Source organism: Dendroctonus ponderosae, unplaced genomic scaffold, assembly GCF_020466585.1.
Source record: "Dendroctonus ponderosae isolate FM_Combo_2020 unplaced genomic scaffold, Dpon_F_20191213v2 Dpon_F_20191213_1, whole genome shotgun sequence".
Taxonomy (NCBI): domain Eukaryota; kingdom Metazoa; phylum Arthropoda; class Insecta; order Coleoptera; family Curculionidae; genus Dendroctonus; species Dendroctonus ponderosae.
This window is the reverse complement of record NW_026017110.1, coordinates 30,004,039-30,023,457: the sequence shown is the minus strand read 5'-3', so window position 1 is coordinate 30,023,457 and position 19,419 is coordinate 30,004,039. Positions and strand designations below refer to the sequence as shown.

The 19,419-nt window shown below is 36.4% G+C and overlaps 1 long non-coding RNA gene across 1 annotated transcript; it reads right to left on the bottom strand.

Annotated features, from left to right (window-relative positions):
- Window positions 1-16,945: 16,945 nt before the first annotated feature.
- Window positions 16,946-19,419, bottom strand: LOC125502419. The gene is made up of 2 exons (XR_007280187.1): window positions 17,498-19,419; window positions 16,946-17,411 (listed from the first exon to the last, which is right to left on the bottom strand). It is a non-coding gene; the product is annotated as an uncharacterized LOC125502419 (long non-coding RNA).

The following is a 19,419-nucleotide window of genomic DNA, read 5'->3' as shown; positions in this document are numbered from 1 at the left end:
TCAGATTTTTTTAATGACTACCACCCCTTGGGAATTCAGCCAGGTCGATTTTTTAAATAGTGCAATATTTTTGTCAGCTCGTTGATACTTTTTGATCTGCATGTGCACGGCTGGGGATTCGAACCTCGGACCTTCAAGTTAGTAGTCCGTAGGTCCCACCCCTCTGCCAGTAAAAAAAATAATTATTAATTTATTTGTTTCATGCTAATTAAATATTAGAAACAATTTTTTTTATAATGTTTAAAAAATATTTCCTTTTGCTATGAAATATTTACCATTAATTGACCAATGAAAATTGAGATAATATGTTCTAAAGTTGGTAAAAGTAACTTTTTCGGTGTTAATGATGTTATATATAAGTACAAAAAGTATTATGTACTAAGAAAAATTATTCCTAGTTTATTTGTTTCATCCTAATTAAATATTAAAAACAAATATTTTTTCATAATATTTAAAAAATATTTCCTTTTGCTATGAAATACTTACCATTAATTGACCAATGAAAATTCAGATAATATGTTCTAAAATTGGTCCCCACTTATTAAAAATAATATATTAGTAACTTTTTGGATGTTAATGGTGTTATCTCTAAACATTATAATTAATTTATTTATTTCATGCTAATTAAATGTTAAATACAAATACTTTTTTATAATATTTAAAAAATATTTCCTATTGTTATGAAATATTTTTTCCACACATATAAATATTTAGTAGATATTTATGTAATATTTTGTGCTATCTGGGTTTATTCCCATATCTGTCCATTAGCAACTGCCATACTACATGATAATTTGATGCAGTTGCTTCAATGGGCTGAATCACATCAAGAACCTTTGTCTCTAATGAAGAGCGCAAATAATAGAATTTTTGAATATCGTTTAGAGTTTCATTTTTATCTACTAAACTTACAATGTCTCAAATTCTTGTTCTTCTGCGGAAAACGCTTCTTCATTGCCATTTTCTAAGACAACTAATTGCGAGATAATTTCACTAAACTCACATAAACAATTCTGTATGGCTTCTAATCGGCATTCTCTCTCTGAGACTAGTTCTTCATTTAATTGATTTTTATTAATGTTGTCTAAGAAAGTTTTAAACCTTGAAAGTTTACTTTTAAACGAGGTTTTCCTAACTTTCAAATTTGATTCTTCGGAAATCTTAATGGGTCAAATAAAAAATACCTTTCTATTTCTCACTTTCAATTGTAGTAATTGTCTTCTTTTAATTTACATGCAATAAATTGTATGTACGTGGACTTTCAATCGCGACACCGCTTTCTTCAATATGTTTTTGGGTATATTTATTTATTTTTTACTGATTAGTTATCCGGTTCGGATGGACTAATGTTTTGGACTGTATATTACGTTTATTTAGTAATATTATTTTTGTATAAATTCACATTCTTGGTTGCTGACGGCTATTGTCAACGTTCTTCTTTTTAATTAAAGGTCCGTTAAAGATGCATCGCAACACCTGAGAATGCTTCTTTTTTTTCACTGTTAAAATAATCAGCACACTTTGGAAACTTCGTATCTAACTCCAATGCAAATTTGCTTTGTTTAGACACAGTCCCTGAATCCCATATTCATTTTTCTGAAGTAACGTATAAAAGAATTTCGAACACGCTGTAGCATTTACACACGAATTAAGGAAAATGCTAACCTCAATCAACAATTCAGCAAATCTGAAAATAAACAGCTGATCGCTTAGCGTCCGCGCATGCGCATTAAAGGGATTGTATTCCTACGTTTAGCCGCCAGTTTTAATTCGTGTGTAAAGGCTACAGCGTGTTGGAAATTCTTTTATACGTTACTTCAGAAAAATTAATATGGGTTGTTTATGTTGGAATTAAGTTTTTCTGTTATTCAGGCTCACAGATTGGAAGATAAAGTGGTTATTGAATATGCATATGATATATCTATGATTGTTTAAATGCACTTCAAAAAATTAAGATTTTAGACAATGGTTGTACGTACTAAAAATCCTATGAAATCTACTCTTTTTGATCAAACGAAATCCAAGCACAAGCCATCAGTATAATAACATTTACCAATAATATGAAAGTACTAGGAACTCGCATGTTTAGTAGGAACTTTGAGATTTGATGTTGCCTTTGCACGCCTTATGCTGGGAAGGCCGAATTGCAGAAGAAACAGGCACCAATTTTGGAAGGTCGATAGGTCTAATATCTATAAATAATAATAGATTTCAAATACCGAAAATTTTAAATACAAAACATGAACATGCACTGCATAGATTAAGAGTGAGATAGATAGCGCCCACTCCACTGTTAATTACCCAGCTAATCAGCAGCTAAAATCTGCATTTAACGCATGCGCATTAATGGAATCGTATTCCTACATTTAGCCGCCAGTGACGTTCATAGGTATCAATTGGCGGACATTTTTGTAAATCCGTTAGCTGCGCAAACAACGTGAACTGTGTCAACTGATCAGTATTGCCAACCTTACAAAACAACTTGAACCAAACAAATGGTTATTTATCTAAACTTATCATGTGACCGTGTGTTGGAAAGAGATAACATGTGTAGTATGCAGATAAGTTGGTCTAACTAAAATTCCTACATTGTAGTATGTTGGCATCAAAATGTAAGCCGCGTTGAGAACTGCAGAACATAGAGAAAGTAAAATAAGAAAAGTGGCGGTGTAATGCTAATAAAACGTGGAACCGCGTTGCGCCGCAACCGGCTGACCGTCAATTACGGACAGCTTTGACGGGAAAAACCGGTATCTAGATTATCGTCCCAAAAGGAAGAACTGGGTAGCGAAACTTGTGCCTTATCGGAGTAGGAATCCCCAACAGAAGTATTCTCCTTATGTGCTGCAAGATTCTGTTCCATGCTGAACTATTAAATAACAAAAAAATTGGCCAGGGAAAGTCCTAATTCTAAGCCGTTCTTTCAGAAGAAAGAATTCCATTATTTCATACCATTTTCTACGACGATTAATATATTTATGTGGATCAGGGAATTTGAATACCGGTTCTTTGCGTAGTTTTCAAGATTACCCTTTTTAAAATAGAAATTTATGCAGTTTGATGATGTACATTTATACGAAAGAACACGATCATCAGGACTCATCTTTATGCAGATATAAATTATAGAACCAAACAAGAAATAGATAAACAAAAAATACTCCGAAGGCTTTCACGGCCGGTTAAATCACATTTAGGAATGTTTTCCGGGCTTTGAAGCCGTGGTCTATGGGAATTCCTTCCTGGCGTTTCGTCCACAACTGCGGTGGACATTATCAAAGGCGATGAGGCAGTGGGCGAAGTGATCTCCCGTGCTTTCCGACTAAGACTGGTTCAACTGTGACTTGATGTTTAACGCAGATATAGCCATTTAAGGCTTTTTGTCTTTGCTGGTAGCCTGCAAGAGCCTTGGTGGGTTAGGGGTGGGGGTTTTGGGAGTTTGTGGGACTGAGAGCGAACGAAGAAAAGAAAAAAACTAGGGGGACGGAGCGAGAAAAGTAATGGTTTGTGACAGTTGGTTTTGAGTTTTAAATTTGGAAGAGTTAGAGAGTTTAGGTACTTTCCAGGAGGTTTGAGATGTCGGGAATCACCTGCTTAAGGCGGGTGATTTCAGGGAGGGTCTGCCATTAGACTTGTCGGGGTTAGGTAGCGTGGGTTTGGGATAATTTGGGAAAACGTGTCTTTAATTAGTGGGTTTGGGTGGTTAAGGACGCGAGTTTTGAACTTTTCATGGAGCTTTGAGACGAACTGTTGCACGGTTTCGATTTGAAAGTTCGCGTGAATTTGTGAGTTACGGACGTACCAGGGGGGTCTTGTCATCCTGCGGAGGATTTTGTTTTGGAAGATTTGTAGTACATCGGGTGTTATTATATGTCCCAGGAATTCGGATTTATCTAATTGTATTTTTAAGCCGGCTGATTTTGAGTCTATCTAGGATAAGTTTTACATTTTTGATGTGTTCTTGCAATGAAGTAGAGAATACAATTATATCGTCCATGTAGACTAAGCATAACTTTCCTTGAAGATCTTTCAGCACGTTGTCCATTACTCTTTGAAAAGTGGCTGGTGCATTTTTTAATCCAAAAGGCATGCGGACATATTCATAATACCCGTTTTCGACTGTGTTGGCGGTTTACTCAATGGATTTAGGATGCATTTCTATCTGATGAAATCCTGACGCTAGATCGAGAGTAGTGAAATAAATACACTCTCCTAGTTTATCGAGTATATCGGTAATATTGGGTAAGGGGAACCGATCATCAATGGTTTTCTCGTTGATTTTTCTATAATCTATTACTAATCGCCATTTTTGTTGTCCACTGGCACCTTGTTTTTTTGGAACTATCCAGACAGCTGATGACCAGGGAGATTGAGAAGGTCGGATAATTTCGTCCTCGAGCATCTCGAGTAATCTACCTATGTACTTCATTTTTGTGAACAAACGGATACCTATATGTTTTTGAAAGTACTAGAACTTCATCACTAGTTCTCATTTCATGTTTAACCGTGTTTGAAAAACTCAGTTTTTGATTCGGTTGGTGTAAAACATCGCTATAATTTTTTAATAAAAGTTTTAAAGCTTGCGTTTCTTCGCGATTAAGATGGTCAGTTCTGATTAACGAAAAATCGAAAAAGTTGTCTGAATTTGCATCCGTTTGGAAATTTTGCAAAATCTATTTGCTGTGAAAACATTCGAAAGATTCAAGTTGAAAGGTTTCGACATATTTATTTATAAAACTTTCGTCAACTTCGATCAACTGGGTTTCATTGGAAGTGTTCCGTATTTCGACCATTGTAGAACCGCCTTCTACTTTAATTATAGAACTAGGTATGGACATTTTATTATTGTTTCATTGCAAATCGGGGATGAGTAATTCGCAATTCGGAAGATTTACTCGGATTTTCTTTAAAATAGCTTGTTAGGTTTTTATTCGTTAGAACTTTGCTTGCCAGGTCAATGTTTAGACCTAAAATTTTCAAATCACGAATTCCAATTATTCCGTCAAAATATTCATGGAAATTATATGAAACAATTTCTAGACTATCGTTAATACCTATTTCCTTTAACATGGGGGTCTTGGCGTTGAATTCAGCGGTGTCCTGGCCAGTACAGGTAAGGGTGTTTGATTTGTAAATGTCTTCCGGAAAATATTTTTCAATAATATATGGTCTTAATAGCGACGTATGACAACCAGTATCGATTAATAATTCGACAGGGGGATTATTAAGTTGAATGTATGGCAAGGAATTGGGTTTTTGGTTATTAAGATCTATCCGTATCTTTCTCGAGAGGCTTGGTTTGTAAAATTTTGTTCATCTTGGCTAGTAAGCATTTCATTAGGGGTATTAATTTGGGGGTTGTAATTCAAGTAATTACACTGATTTTCATGATAGTTATGTTGGGGCGCTGAGGTCGATGTTTCGCCTAACTCAACGTTGGATAATTCTTGAAATTGGAAATTTCTAGGCCCGGTTGATTGAAAGTAGTTTCCATTACGGTTTTGTTGGTTGTACGGACCTTTCTTCAATGCGGATGAAAGGTTTGTGCATAACGACATTGGTGTTGCAGGTTCTAATTGAGGACGATTATGAGGAGCAAATACATTTCGAGGTTTTCCGAATACTTGGGAATTCGTGGGATATTGCCTGGGTGGCAATGGCTTAGGGTTCATTGGAACCGGCTGGCTCGGAAAATTTTGCGTATCATTATTTGAGAACCTTTGGTGAGTTTCATAATTGAAACATTGATCGTTAGATCGTGGTAAATGATTTTGCTGATAATGGTTATTAGAAAATTGTCACTCAAAATTAGGTCTGAACGACTGGTTTTGTTGTGGGTAGCTTTGTGGATTCTGATTGAATCTTCGAGGGTTACTCGGATGGCTGTTAAAATTATTAAAGTTATTAGGTTTTTTGGTCGGTTCTTGCTGGTTAAAAGGTCTAGGTGCAAATTGATTTCTAATGTTAATTTGTTGCTCAATCGATATATGATTGGAAACAATAAGTCATGCAGCATCGAAAGTAATAGGATTGTGTAGCATCAGCAATGTTCTTAATTCGGAATTTGTATTCGAAATCAGGACTCCAATTGCCGTGTCTTCAATTTGATTATTAAGGGCTTGTTTTGTATTAATGTCTAGGGTTTCTGAATTAATTTTTAAAGTCAACCGTGTTTTTAGAATTTTAATTTTTTCAATAAAATCTGTAATTGACTCGTTTCTTAGTGTATTCAAATAGGTTAGCTCTTGCCGAAGAACATATCTGTGAACATTATCTCTGAATTTTTCACGTAAGGCTGTTTTAATTTGGATCCAGGTAGTTAAATCAGGTCGACACATAATATAATCGCCTGCTTCTTCAATTAATTTAGAGCAAATTGAGGCAAAAACAAATTCACTCAAACTGTTATCTGCAGTTCTACCATATCTTTCATGAAACTTGTCGACGGAGTTTAAAAAGGATTCTACATGTTCTCTCCGACCACGAAGTGGTCGAATAGTGTAGGCTATCTCTTTTGCTGCTGCGATAGTCGTCATTTTTTAATTAATTTTTAAATTTGCAAGGGTCCGCTCGATTTCAGATATTTGGTATTCGGAAATGCTTAATTTAGAGTTATTTAATCTAATGCTCATGAAATATTATTTAAAGCTGCTCTAAAGAAAACTTTAAATAATTCGGGAAAGCACAAAAATTGGAAATAAATGGATTGCTCGACACTTACCGATGAAATCTTCGCAGCTTCTTTCTTCCGTGGGGTTGTAGATTCAGGATTTCAGTTAACGGTTAAAACCGACGATTTTGAACTTTCGGGCAGGTGAAAAATTATTTTTTTCCGATGCCAAAACAGGATCTTCTGGAATCCTACCAACTGCGCCAATTATATTTGGATTTATTCAAAATCATTTTTAAAAAACAGTTTTATTATTTAAATTTGACAACCGACAGAGTGACTACGTTTTGGTGAAAATCAACTATCGGAATGATGTGTCTTCCGTTACACCGCCTGTTTTATAGCTGGCTCCGTTATTAAGTGTACAAACTTCCTGATGACGCCAAATACAAGGATACGGTTAAGCCGGGTTCTCATGAGTCCGGAACGCGTCCGGAATGGGGAATGCGGAAAACTTTCCGACCAATTAGACGTTTGCCGCATGCCTTAGCTCCGCTCATCCGCAGAAGTTCCCAAATTTTAATATTTTGCTCATGTCGTACGGAAGGAAAGTGAACATTTTGGTTATATCTCCAGTGAAATATTATATATAGGTCGGCAGTACATTCACCGAATCCGGGAAATCGAGTGTTGTGCACGTGTACACAAGCAAAAATAATGGAGTGAGTTATATCCATGCCATAAATGGAAACCACGAACGCAGCAGCACAATTGCAGACATTCTGTTGATAAAGCATTTCTGTATCTAGTCTATAAGTATCCCGATTTGCCCGCACTCTGTATTCTCTGTCAAGCCTTCAGCACGCAAAATCTTGTACGTCAAAATAAAAACTTTCGTTTTTAAAAACGAGATTTTCAATTGGAAATCTATAATTGGCGCAGTCGGTAGGATTGGATTGGTGCGGCGTGATCAACCACTTTCTGAATCGTTCAGTAAATATCGGACATTGGACACGGAACGTGATTAGTCGAATCGTGCGGCGAAAATCAATTTTGTGCTCCGGTTAAGTGACCCAAATCTTTCGACAGCACGTCTTGTGTTTCAACACTTCAGCACTATCCACACCTTGCAAATTACAAGTTCCCACGGAGAATCGAGAAAGGAAGAATACTGTAAGTTCTTGCTCTTCCTTTCTTTACCCCATCTTAGACCCTATGAATAAGGCATCTGGTTGGGATATTTAAGAATTTTTTGTTTTCTTTCAATTTTGAATGAACAACATCGACGATTTATTTCAAGCAATAAACGAAATAACGATCGAAGCAAACAAAATGGCTCAAACTGAAGCAAAAATAAATTGGGATTTACTAAAAAGTAAACTGGATAATATCAAACCTTACGATGGAGACCTAAGTAGTCTAAACAAATTCGTAAAAAGATGTGACAATGTTATAGCCACATATCGCGAATTCAATGATTCCGATCTAGATCAACACATCTATGAGTGTGTTCAAGAAAAATCAATTGGTAGAGCAGAATCTATGGTAGGCAATAGAGCTGAAGTAGATACCTAGCCTAAATTAAAACAAGCCCTGTTGCAATGCTTTGCTGATCGTAGGGACTTAGACTGTTTAGTCCAAGAACTCACGAGAACGCGTCCAAACAAAAATGAACATTTGATTGACTTTGGAAGCCGTTTACAGCAAATTAGAAGTAACGTAGTCCAAAGAATAAGTAACGACCCAAACATCAGCACTAACAAAAAGTTATGCCACATAAACTACTATGATAAAACAGCACTAAACACTTTCATTGCAGGATGCACTGGGGTACTTAAATAGTAGTTTTCGATACAAGGGCGAAAAACGACGACGGCGTTTGTCACCCGAGACGAAGTCGAAGGTGTCAATCCGTCAGGAGTTCGAAAAACCAATTTTCGCCCTCGTATCGAACACTATTTTTTATTCCAATGAAAGATTACACGAATAATAAAATGCATCGATTTCATATTTAAAATTTTGTGGCATGTCATTTTTGAAATGTCATGTTTTGAAGTTTGTAATTAAGTTTAAGTACTTTTGTAAGCGTATATAATGAGTTTTGAAAATCCAATGGCCTGTACACCGCCAGATGTTAGAGATGCCGCAAATATTGTTACGCTTGATTTGTTACCTGTGAAATCAAGGAAAGTCTACGAAAAAGCTTACCAAAATTTTAAAAACTACATACGGGCACATACGGTGCAAGTAATTACGGAAAATGTTCTGCTTGCTTATATGGGAGAGCTTTCTTCAAAAAACTTAAAGTCGTCGACATTATGGTCAATATACTCGATGTTAAATGCTACATTGAATACAAAGAAAAATGTGGATATTTCCAAATTTACGAAATTACGAGCTTTTTTAAAGAAGCAAAATGTAGGATATTTGCCAAAAAAATCCCGAATATTAACTCGTGTTAATCAGTTTGAAAGATTTTTAGGGACAGCACCTGATCAACAATTCTTAATGCATAAGGTAGGTAATAGTGTAGACTCAATCATGGAGAAACATTTTACAAGTCACAAAACATCTTTTTATAATTTTTGTATTGCATAATTTTTCTATTTCTACAATTTTTGCTTTAGGTGGTTTATATCTTTGGTATAGGTATACACATTTAGAAACCAAACATATTGAAGACTTAGGCAAAGTTCTCTTAATTAAAATTTCTCACAACAAAACAAATAAGCCCCGTTCTTTTACGGTAACTGGCAGGTGTTGTAAACCAAGGTTCAGCAGCTGAAATAGAATATAGATATGTTCCAATTGCTGTTGAAAGCTGCAGTGAAAATCTTTCACCACAACACCCCAACAAAATGGAAAATATTGCTGTGGACTTAAAAGGCCTTAACAGGCCTATCATAATACAGAATTGCACAAACTGTACCTCCAATATTACCGGCCTAAACTAAGTTCAAGTGTTTTTTGTAGTTGTTTAATATTAATAAAAGTTGATTATAAAAATATTGTTTTCAACTTGAAACACCTGTGGTCTTGGGATGGTGTATGCATGTTGCATACTCTGCATGACATTTGCGCTTTACAAAGATCGTGTTGATAGTAGATAAGTAGACCATTAAAACGATTATGAGACTGAACTTGTAACAAAGGTATAATTTACAAATTGTAAGTAAACTTGAAAATAGGATCAATAGTTGTTGATAAACCTACGTAATTCCTTAAAAAAGCATTTTGGTTATTTTTAAATAAAAATACTAAAAAATATATAATGACAGTGGCAAGTTCAAAGTGTCACATTTACTTTGTCGCACACTGTGCGGCAAAGTCCGTGCGTAAAAGTAAAACAAATAAATGCTAAAGAAAAGTGCTTCTTTTTGATCATCGCTTCTGTTCGCAAAATGGCACTTTTTGATTCATTCAAATAAAAAATAATATGTACATCAAGAAACCTGAATCTTTGGAAGATGCTATTTCATGTCAGTGAATTTGAAAATTTCGAAAGGCTATACGGTTACTTCTCAGATCCAAACCGAAATTTCAAAACTTTTCGAAACAATTTCCAAGCTTTTCAAAATCAAAAACCAAACTTCAGCCATCATCAAAATCCCTTTGGAAACAACAATTACAACCAAAACAATTTTCCAAACTTTTTTGCACAAAATCGCAATAACCCTCCAAAACCAAATTTTGCCTGTCAACCAATTCATGTTCAACCCAGAGAACTACCCCCAAAAAGATACGCGACGAACAGAGAAGTGTTCGGACGTCCCCAAAATGTTTTCCAACCAAAACACACCCCGCAACACTTGTTGCCAAGAGCAGTTCCAATGTCTGGAATATCCAGGAAATCTTCCATTCAACGCCCTACTGACCAGAATTTTCAAACTCAAAACTACCCAGCTCGAAATTTTCCTAATCAAAACTACTTCAGGTCACAACCCAATCAAAGACCAAATTTTGTTTCACAGGAACTTTTCAATAATGAATATTATGACGAAAATCCTACACCCGAAAATAACTGTAATTATGCTGATAACTATTATCACGATTACCAAGTACCCTATGACGACAATCAACTGTCTAATCCAATTCCCGAGGAAAATAATTCAGAAAACTTCTGCCAAATTCAAGAAATTCCAGAAGAAAATAAAGAATATTCCGAAAATTTTCACTCAAAGGCCCAACAGGAAAAACATCCCTAATATAAATTAACATTTCTTCTACGAACGCCCTTCCCTATGTTGAAATTGAAAACCCTAAGCTGAAACTTCTTATAGACGCAGGAAGTTCACAATCCATTCTCAACCCCTCAATTGCAGAAAACTATTTTCCAAACCACATATATCACACAACCAACACAATCAAAACCGCAATTGGTAGCAAAAATACACGTTTTGAAGCCGAAATTCGCGCATTCCCAGAATTTCGTTCCAACAGCAATATCAGCTTCATTCTTTTCAACTTTCATGATTTCTTTGACGGAGTTTTAGGATTAACCGATCTAACAAAAATGAAGTTTAATATCGATCTAATGAACAAAAAACTTGTAGGACAAGACACCAGCATTCCATTCAAGTACAGAACACAAAATGACTCTAATATAATTCTAAACCCCCATGAAAGGTTAATAAAGAACGTACCCGTGAATATATTTGGAGGGCAGATATTATAACGAAACCATCAAAAATAAATAACAAACTCTTTGCCCCACATATTTTAACACAAGCTTCAGAAGGATTTACTCCTATTGAAATTCAAGACAATACCGATGAATTTGTAACTTTCACTTTGAATGAACCGTTTCCAGTCGACTCCTTTGAAACCAATCAACACGAGTTGTACACTTTTGAAAATGTAGTTCAAAATTTTCAAAATTTCACCAGTGAGAAAAATCCAGATATTGAAAATCTTCTTCGAACCAACCACATGAACTCAGCACAGAAAAATCAGCAATTCTTGAACTGTTCAAAAACTTTTCTGATATCTTTCACAAAGGAAATGACCCATTAACTTTCACCTCAAAGGTAAAACACATAATTAGGACAACGGATGATTTTCCTATACACACAAAATCATACAGATACCCGTATGTACATAAGGACGAAGTGCAACGCCAAATTGACGAAATGCTTGAAAAAGACATAATAAGACCCTCATGCAGCCCTTGGTCATCACCCATCTGGATAGTACCAAAGAAAATGGATGCTTCCGGAAAGAAAAAATGGAGATTAGTAGTAGACTACCGAAAACTCAATCAAATTTGCAAAGATGATCGCTATCCCAATTGAGATGGAAGAAAAATCAATTGAGAAAACAGCTTTCAACGTCAACAATGGACACTTTGAATATCTAAGAATGCCCTTTGGATTGAAAAATGCACCCGCTACTTTTCAACGCGTAATGGATGAAGTACTGAAAGAAGTGCAAAATAAAATTTGCATGGTCTTCAAGAATGACATTATAATCTTCAGTACTAGTCTTCAAGAGCATATTCAAAATTTGCGACTTATATTTACAAAATTAAGAGAAGCAAACTTAAAAATCCAACTCGACAAATGCGAACTATTACAACGAGAAGTCGAATTCCTTGGTCATCTAGTCACACCTGAAGGAATCAGACCAAACAACAATAAAATAAAGGCAATACAAAACTACCCTATTCCCAAAACACAGCAAAACATAAAATCATTTTTAGGACTTCTAGGATACTACAGAAAGTTCATCAAAAACTTTACCAAAATCACAAAACCCCTAACAAAGGGTTTAAAGAAGAACGAAAAGGTAGAACACACAAAATAATTTATAGAATGTTTCAACACATGTAAAAATCTGCTAACTTCAGAACCAGTATTAGCTTACCCTGATTTTTCCAAAACATTTGAACTAATATCCGATGCTTTAAACTTTGCAATTTCAGGAATTCTATCTCAAGACAACCACCCAATCTGTTATGCATCAAGAACGTTAAACACCGCCGAGATAAACTATTCTACAATAGAGAAAGAATTGCCGGGTTCGGTTCTGGGCCCGACCCTGTGGAACATACTCTATGATGACGTGATAAAAATTACAACAGATAGGAATGTCGAACTCGTCTGCTACGCTGACGACTTGGCGATAATTGTGAAAGCAAAAACAATAGAGGAAAGCATGACGTCCGGAAATACTGCGTTGGATTCGGTTCAAAAATGGATGGTGGCCAATGGCCTGGAATTGGCTCCAGAAAAAACGGTCGCGGTGGTGTTCGGCCATAGTTACAAAAATCGGCGAGAGATAAAATTTCGGCTTGGTGAACATCTGATCGTACCTTCCAGTACGGTCAAATATTTAGGAGTTACACTCGATTATGAATTGAGGTTCGAAAATCACGTAAGACAAATAGTGTCTAAGTGCAACAAAACAGCTAAGGCGCTTCAGGCTATATTGCCAATCATAAAAGGCTCAGCGTGCTCCAAACGGAGAGTGTTGTCAATGGCAACCCAATCCGTTCTTACGTACGCTGCTCCCGTATGGAGACAAGCTCTGCAAGAAGCCAGGAACGCCCAGCTACTGACGTCCAGCCAATAGAATCGTGGAAAAGGACGAGGCTAAACGTATAAGGGACGAAGAAAGGGAAAGGTCTATCGAGGAGTGGCAAAGAGAATGGAGCGGCGGAAGGGAGACTGCGGAATGGACGATAAAACTCATTCGAGTTAAAACCTTGGCTCGCTCGAAAACATGGTGAAATCACATACGCAATAACCCAGTTCTTGACGGGCCACGGTTGTTTTGGTACTTACTTGCAACGCATCAAAAAGAGAACGAGTTCGCGCTGCGTCTACGGCGATTCCGACCGCGATTCAGCGGAACACACGCTTTTCGAATGCGTTAGATTCGGAAAGGAAAGGATGGAGATGGAGATAGAACTGGAAACAAAAGTGGCACCATTAAACCTGGTGCGCAATATGCTAAAAGGAAGAAAAGAGTGTGAAATTATAGCCAGAGGAATGGATAGGATAGTAGAAAGGAAAGAAAGAGAGGAGAGAAGGTATATTTAGGAAGAAAGTCAGCACACCCTCTGAAGAATATCCTCCAGGACAGTACCGGAGGGTGTGTGAGTGAACCACGCAGGGGTGGTTTTTTAGTGGGTAGGGGGCCTCAAAACATTAGAGGTCCCGAGCCCCACACTACCTGGGCCACATTCCCAGGTGCACGTAAACGTATTTTTCCACCTCCGCCCACAAAAAAAAATATGCTGGACTGACAACATAGTTGCCAATGAAAGAAAGCCAAATATACCACATTTTACCGACATTGGGAAGCGCCAAACCTAGGAAAAAATTGAATAGTCGAGTTCAACTGAACCGAACTCGGATCGGCGCCGTACAACCGCTGAAAATTGAACTCTGGTTCACCGGTAACTGACGGTTCAATTGAACCATCGTTGAACTTGCTTTTGTGCAACCGGGCCTAAGTGATACTTAGCTAAGATGAAGTTTCACCTGGCAACATTGCTAAAAGTGATATATTGACTTTTGCTCCGCCTTTTCTTCCCAAATTAACCTTTATCTTTAGGACGAATCCAGTCTTTTAAGTTTACCCCACATTGTGCACGTGACGAATAGAATTAAATATGCCGTTAGAAAATAAAAAACGGGCGCCAAATTTTTCATTTTAAGAAAAATGTCTGTTAATTAATGTAATCCACAATTTCAAGCATATTGTGGAAAATATAGAAACAAATGCTACCACTTGGCGAGATGAACATTTGGCGTGGACCCAAACTCAGTACCCTTTTTTGAAATTCGATAAGAACATTTTTACCGAAATTAAGTTTCAAAAAATTCAATGCCCGACCAGCTGGTAGCGTCAGATTCATGAAAACACCGTAACTACCAGAGGTACAGCATTGACAAATTTCTGCGGTTCTTCAAAACTCGATAACTATGCGCGTTTTTTTTTAAAACTCGATAGGTTACGAACCGGGTACCGGTAGGGGTAGCAACGAAATAGCTTCTGGTCTGTTCCATTATCTAAGCAAGCTTGAAAACACATTGTTTGACGAAGGCAAGAATGAATTGATCTCGGAGTTATTTTCAGACTACTGCTCCTCTCAAAACAAGAACAGTACTATAATGACAGTCCGTATCTATTTTTTGGAACAGTCTAGAGTTTTTAAGGAAATAAAACATTTTTTCCCATAAGAGGTCATAGTTTCATGTCTCCAGACAGAGTTTTTGGAAGAGTGGAGAAAGAATATCGAAGATGAGAAGAAATTTTAGTACCGAGGGAGTGTCACGAGATTTTGAAAAACCATGGAACAATCAATATTTGGGGACAGGACTGGAATACGTTTGATTATAAGTTGGTATCGCAGAGCATTGTGAAGAAAAAGCTACCTTTCAAAATAAGCGAAGCTCGGGTCTTAACGTACCAGAAAAGGAAAAGACAGTTATTTGCAAAGTAAGCACTACATACAGGGTGATTAAAAATTGGCCTCATTCCTTTTAAGGGGTGATAGAGGCGCCCTTGGGGAGTACGAAGAAAATACTGAAAATTTTTCTTTCAAAAATTTCAAGAAGATATTAACAGTTGAAGATCGAATTTCAACATTGTTATTAAGCATTATTTTGAAATTGTTCCATGTTTGATTGGTAGCATATTGGAATACTCAAGCATTCAAAAAGAAAAATTACGATCTGTGCTTCAAATTAAGAAAATTTTTAATATCAAAAAGTTCTCTTCTACAATTTTTTGATGAAAAGGCACAGCGGCAGTGATGTTTTTTGTCATTAACAGATAGTTACAGGTGGATAGCCCTTGTCAATCATAACAATATTTTGTCAAACTGTGACTTACTTTGAATTTCCTTTCACGAATTTGTGGATATGCGATTAGTTCAGAGGAAATGCCACAAACTACATAGCACAAGCGGAAAGAACTCACCCCAACTAAGGGCGAGGGGAGTAGTTCCAGGAAGATAGTGGACGACAATCCATGTTCGGGTTCCAGACACAGAGGAACAAGTATTGGACATAATCGAATCAGGGCCTTCCAGAGGTACTCAGAGCACAATAACTGATACTTTCCCAAGCACCAAATAAATATCGAGGAGGGGTACGTTCCAACCACGTTTGTACGATACACACAGCACAAGCAGATACAAATGGAGCAGGAGTTAATTAACTGAATACGAGAAGCTGCTTGATAAGAGTGGATAATAAGGAGATTACACAGGCACTAGCTTGTTTGGAGTTAACCATTCAAATGTTTGGTGTTGTATGGTTGATTTTTAAACACCGATATTCGAGGTTATGAGAACAGGTTGACATTTCGTCAACAAATATTGTTGAATTGACCGTATATCCTTGTCTATCTTATTGTCAGTCTGTATAATTCCATGGTTACCTGAGTTTAAAATAATTACGAAGCAACAAGTATTTGCGCAATGTTAATTAGGCAGATTACCGTGAAAAACATTGCTGCCGTATTTCTGATATAGTTTTTTGCAAATTTCTCAGTTTTTAATAACAATTAATTTCTTTTGCTATTTTTTCTGTACTCTTAACAGCGCCAGACAACACCTTCAGAGGAATAGCACCAATTTTGAATCACCCTATATGCTGGTTATGACATAAAAGTTAGTGGTTTCAAAAAAGCTGTAAAAAACGCTAATCGGATATCAGAAGCTCAAAAGCTTCCAGCAGTGAATCATGATAGTGACCTCAAGAAAAGTGACGTTAAAAAGCTCTTACGTGGCATGGATCTTACGGATGAAGTTACTACTTTTTATGATAAAGTTATGAAAGAACCTGCCATTACTGTTGACAATAGTGCTGATGAGGTAGGACAGGACGATGATGAGGAAGTGGATGTTCGAAATATACTAATCTTTTTATCTAAAAATGTTATTTTTTCTTAATAATTTAATCTAATTTTTGTTCTCATAATACGTACTTATCGAGTTTTCCAAAAACTGCATATTTGTTTATTTTTTGTTTATGTATAATAACATTGATATTACATTTTGTTATCTTACTAATTTGTTTGCATATATTACTAAATTATTAATTAAATATCTAAATTGATCAATACGTATTATCGTTTTAGTCAGATTAGAAAAATGCTATTATGATATTATTTTCGGGGAATGTTGGTCAACCGAAAACGCCGTGTTTAAAACGCACGTGGGCAAAAAGGCGCAGACCGTCACAAGTTCCACAGACTGTAGACTCCCAGTTTGAAGCGAATAAGGCTAAGAGGAGCTTCAAAACCTTTTGGCGAAAAGGGAGCAGGACAAAATCCTGTTCGAGTTGCAGCAGGAACAGTTACGATTAGAAATCGAAATACTCCAAAAACATTAAACAAATAATCAATTTTATATTTGTTTTTACTCATTCAGTTTGTTTCAATTCACTTCATCGCTATTCACCAATGAATCTAAAATAGGAATCAGTCAAGTCCCTCCTATTTTGATTCCCTTGCGACAATATGTTGCTGGAAGCGAGTGGAATGTTGGGTACTTTATCAAGCATAAGACGTATAAATCGTTCAACATCTTCGGGATCAGGTGGCTCTTCCTCATGTTGTTCTCAACATATATTATGAAGAACTGCAGTAGCAATTATTATTATTAAGACCGTATCTAGTTTTAGACGACAACCGTATGCAAGAACTGGAAATCGTCTTTTGCAGATACCAAATAGCCGTTCAGTTATATTTCTTGTCCGTATACGCGACTCGTTGCATAATTGCTCTGCACGATTTGCAGGCTGTTGTAACGGAGTTAATAAATACGGCCTTATGTTATATCCTTCATCGCCTATAAACAGAAATTAACAGATGCATATATCGTTTAAATATACGAGGTACATATAAAAAGAACAAACATCCTCATAGGTTACTTACCTAATAAAATGGAGTTACGAAATAAGTTGTTTTCAAACTCGTTCTTCACTTTGCTGTTGTTGAATATGATAGCGTCGTGAATTGATCCATGCCAGCTGGCTACCACATTAACAAGCCAAGCTTTAAAGCAGCATCACCTAGCCTGAACGTTTATTGAAAAATAGCCCTTTCGAATTCTAAACACTTCAGCATCCGATCCACCTAAGTACATGATTTAAGGTCTCATGTTATTACACTACTTGTCATACGTATTTTATCGTGTGTGAAATAGTATCGTACAAACATACCTGGTGACTCAATTTTTATATGAGTACAGTCAATTACTCCAACTACCCGGGGAAAGCGAGGTTTTTTATAAAATTTCAACTGGCATTCATTGATGTTATCGACTAAAGGCATTTTAACGAATTTACTATATAATCGGGCAAGTGTGCTTCCCACTCTGACAACTATTCTAGATGCAGTCGACAAGTGAATTCCACTAAAATCTCCAATGCAAACAAGGTGAGCTCCAGTAGCACAAAATCGCAGGAAAACAAGCAATTGGTTTATTGGCGCAACACTATTGTTCCTAAAAAATGTACTAGACGTGATTTGTATTCACGTTACATCTATTTTAAATGTACCTGGACATAGTTATTCTCCGTTACACAAAGTTTACATTGTAAAGTAATATAAAATTTAATATTTTCAACTCTACATATCAACAAACTGATTTTTACTTACATATCTAATGGAAACTCTATTTCTTCTTCTATCAGGTTTAATATGAAAAGTGCGGTGGACTTTGTGACGCGAAACCGTTGAAAAAAACAGAACATCATCAAAACTATTAAAATAATGTGTTCTCTCGTAAATTCGTCTAGAAACTCGCACTTGATCGAAGTCATCATCATCAACAAATAACAGATCATTAGTTAACACATTCATAATAAATTAATATCTGCTGATAACGACAAATCGGCTTGTTTACAACAAAATACTGCAACAATGATGTAATAACAGTTCTGTTTGAACCTCAAACTCAAAAATCCTCCGAAACTGACGTTAGGCAGAGTTTAGGTTCCACAACATCAAGGCCTTATTAGGCAATTATTTGCCTGTTACGGTTTGCCTTAACGCTAGGTGAGAGTGGTGCAAACGAATTCTATCACTTTACGGTCACTCTTAAGTTAAGGTGACCCTTAGTTTCACTGGTGCAAATGGCCGTTACACGTTCAAACTCAAAGGATTACTTTAAACATATTCTCTTGTTTAAAAGTTGAAAATGGTGATTCTTTGGTAAATTGCATTTTTAAGAGAATTTCTGAATTGACCAAACTTAGCCGTTCTACAATTATAAGAGTGATTAAAGCTGGTGGTGTAATTGACCACCCGAGTAATCGGAAACGAGTTGGAACTAAACTGGAAAAAAAATTGCGCCCCATGCAATTACCACCCAGGACATACCCCACAAATCAGCAAGTCTTTGGCCCCTCTCAAAATGTATTTCGACCAAAGCAAATCCCACCCCATCAATTGCCGAAACCCGAACCTATGGATATCTCAGGAGTGTCCAGAAACCCCACTTTGCGAACTGGTAGACCAAATTTCTCAAACCAGACCAATTATTTCAGACAACAGCCAAATCAAAAACCCAATTTTGTTTTCCAAGAACTTCACGCAAATGATTCGATGGCACAACGACCAATAATTCATAACGATAATTCTAATTATCCGAGTTATTATTCTTCTCATGCGCAAAGCCATTATGACACCTACGACGATCAGCACTTTGATACGCCAGCCGAACAGAACAGTTACGGCCGTTAAAGCGAGGAAATTCAGGATTATGACGAAATTGAAGACATTCAAAATTTTATCGAAACAGGCCCGGAAGAAATTTCACCTTAGCCGACATAAACATTTCTTCTAGCAACGCA